Raw genomic sequence first — 3,380 nt, 5'->3', positions numbered from 1 at the left:
TTTACATTAGCTTCAGTTCAGGTCAGAATCTTTCCTCATGAGAATGAAATGTTTTTTTTTTCTTTTAGAGGTAAAATATTAGTTTTTCTTTAATAAATTTTTATTTAAGAGTCGTTTTAGATTTACAGAAATACTGTGAAAGGAATACAAGGAGTTCATAGACATCCCATATCCAGTTTCACCCATGTTAACATCATAACGTCCGTGTACATTTGTCATGATATTGTGACGTGAACTATGTGAATGACCCAATATTGATACATTATCACTAACTAAAGTCTACACTTGATTCATATTTCCCCAGTTTTTACCCAATGTCTTTATACTGTTCCAGGGTTGCATCCAGGATCTCATGCTACATTTAGTTGTTGTGTCGCCTTTGGCTGTGTCAATTTCTCAGACTTTCCTTACCTTGGAACATATTAATTTTAAGAACTCTTTTATTTTGGGAATGCTCCTTATTCCTCTAGCAGAGCAGAATCCTACTAAGTGAGGCCATATAACACTTCAAATCAGTTTTAAGAAAATAATTTCCTGGTTATGAGCTCCTTGAGGGTGGGTCTGACTTCTTGTAATCAATCTACAACCCCAGAAATTAGCACTAGTCCTGTTCCTGGCACAAACTGGTGCCCAGTACATGATGCAGCCAGTGCCTTGGTTTAGTTTTTATTATGTTCCCTACTAGGTATGTGCAGACTGGGGTTATAATGACCAGTGGGCTAAGGTCCATGCTCTTAAACATCTAGAGACAGAGGTAGAGACAATTAAGTAGATAAAAAATATTTTTATTTGGGAGCCTTGCTGGACCCACATGCAGAATTCAGTGAGCGCGATAGTGATCGTTTTTCTGGTGGCCCATGGGGGTTAAGCAGAGCCAGGAAGGCCTTTCCGGGAGAGCTGAATCTTTTTTTTTTTTTTTTTTTTTTAATATTTATTTATTTATTTGGCTGCGCTGGGTCTTAGTTGCAGCATGTGGGATCCTTTAGTTGTGGCATGTGGGATCTTTTAGTTGCGGCATGTGGGATCTTTTAGTTGCAGCATGTGGGATCTAGTTCCCTGACCAGGGTCGAACCTGGGCCCCCTGCATTGGGAGTGTGGAGCCTTAGCCACTGGACCACCAGGGAAGTCCCAGAGCTGAATCTTGAAAGATGACTTGGTGTTCAGCCAGCAGAAATGGGCGGAGAAGTCTTGTATTAGTTTATTTTCATTTGCTTTGGTAACTGATATTTGGAATTATTTTGGTTTAGATTTTGAGACTGAATCTGCAGTTTCAAACTATCTGGTAACCTCTAACTTTTTGAAAATTCATTTACTTTATGCCAAAATGTAACTTCCTGGTTAAAAGAAGAAGGAAAAATAAAAAGTTGCCTTTCGAGTAGTGCTGTTTAATAGAACCTTCCATGACGATGAATATCTGTGCTGTGTCATACGATAGCCACCAGCCACGCATGGCTACTGGGCACTTTTAATGTGGCCAGCATTACTGAAGAACACAATTCTAAATCGTATTAAATTTTAATTAATTTAAATTTAAATAGCCACATATAACTGTTTCTATCGTATTGGGCAGTGCAGCCTTAGGACACTAACAAAGATCTACCGGGCATCACAGTTTAACAAGACAACTGAATTCAGGGGGAAAATTGGATTAAGAAGAGATGAGATGTAATTTCTTTGAAATATTGAAGGTTTTTAATATCAAGGGGAATATGACCTGGACAAATATTATTTTCTATGTTCCCCAGGGTGTTTTGCCTAAGTGCCTGGAATCCTGCCAACTATTGTATAAAAGACTGTTCTGTGAACAACCTGCTGTACAATTGGGAGGTGTTGTTTACATTGGACAATTCTGTTTGTTTTCCATTGAGGCATTTTATTTGCACATATGTGTTACATCCCTAGAAAAGGAATCCCAGGATTTTCCCTCCTGTGTATGTTTGTCTGGCGTCTTCGTGGTCCATGATGCCAGCTGAGGTTGTTAGGACAGTGAAACCACACTGAAAAGACGGAAGCAGGTTGTTCTGCCATTTTTCTAGATCTTTGAGCTGCACATCAAATCTGGGGCTGATCGCGCCACACTTGTGTAACCTGCCCGTGAAGATCACAGCAGTTTTCCCAGCTCTGCGGTCATCAGTGATTTCAAATTTGCCAGTGTAACCATGTTTCACCATCACAGTTAGAAACCAGACGATGGTTTTGGAGCACAGCCCGATAAGAACCTGGCATCTGCCTCTCTTTTAGGAATTGTTGATGGTCTTGAGAGCATCAGCCAGGACATTCATGCCCACCATTATGGCGGCATTCATGCCCACCATTATGGCGGCATTCATGCCCACCATTATGGCGGCATTCATGCCCACCGTTATGGCGGCATGGAAAGATGGTGGAGAGAGAGCTGGACGATTCTGATTATCCATCTGCACCAAGAGGTTTGCAAGTTGTAAATACTTTGCAATTTTAAAACATAGGTATGGATTAACGTTGTCCAACAGACACTTGTGAATGGCAACAGAAAATGCATACATAATAGGGAGTAAGGAAAATGTAACAAATACTTGCTTTTTGATGGCTTAAGGGGTTCAGAAGTCTCTTAACAAGAGAGTTACTTTTCTCAAGTTTCCCAGGCCTTTTAATAGGCTTTACAATTTTCAGTCTTCTTCTTCTTCCCCGAGCAAACAGATTTTGGCCTAAATCTTAGCAACTGTGGAGAAATTAGTGATTGTATGTTATCGTGTGTTGTGTACTTTATCCATACCCCTTTCTTACTTCAACAAATGATGGCGCCTTGGTTAATTTAACTCGGTGGCCTCAACGTTGTTTTAAACTCTGTGCACTGGAGAGAAGCCAGGAGCACTTGTCTTCAGGTAAGACACACTCTCCGGGGCAGGTGTGGGGCGAGAGGGGAAGGGAGGAGGGGTGAGGAGAGAGGAGGGGGCCTTCAGAAGGGGGTCCTAGGGAGAGGCTTCTTGCGAGAAGGAGAGGGACGGGATTTACATGGGCAGTTTCTTCCACTTTACAAAGGACTCACAAGATGTGTTCATACGTTTACCTTTACAGCCTTGGAGACACAGGCAGAAGAGGTTGCTTTGGGAAGAACTGTGTAGTTGGGCCGATCAGACAGGAAAAGGCACTGACTTTTCACAGTGTGTCTTGCCCTTCCCTTTGACTTCTGTTCTCTGTGCAAGTAGTATCTTTTCAAAAAATAATTTCATTTAAAGTGATTAAACTTAAAATAGAAGGAAACAGGAGAAGCTATTCCACTGTTGACATCTCTTGAATTACGCGATACGTACTCCAGTACATGGCGCACATTTCATTCCCTGTGGTTGGCATAGACTTACTTCCTCAAATGGACTTCTCTGTGAACCCAAGAGAAGTGT

General features: G+C 41.4%; 1 pseudogene; it reads right to left on the bottom strand.

Moving 5' to 3' along the window:
* Nucleotides 1-1,898: 1,898 nt before the first annotated feature.
* Nucleotides 1,899-2,294, bottom strand: LOC132351829 (small ribosomal subunit protein uS8-like; annotated as a pseudogene).
* Between the last annotated feature and the right edge of the window lie 1,086 nt (nt 2,295-3,380).

This window comes from Balaenoptera ricei, chromosome 17, assembly GCF_028023285.1.
Source record: "Balaenoptera ricei isolate mBalRic1 chromosome 17, mBalRic1.hap2, whole genome shotgun sequence".
Classification (NCBI taxonomy): Eukaryota; Metazoa; Chordata; class Mammalia; order Artiodactyla; family Balaenopteridae; genus Balaenoptera; species Balaenoptera ricei.
Note: the sequence above shows the minus strand (reverse complement) of the source record. Positions and strands in the feature narration are given on the sequence as shown.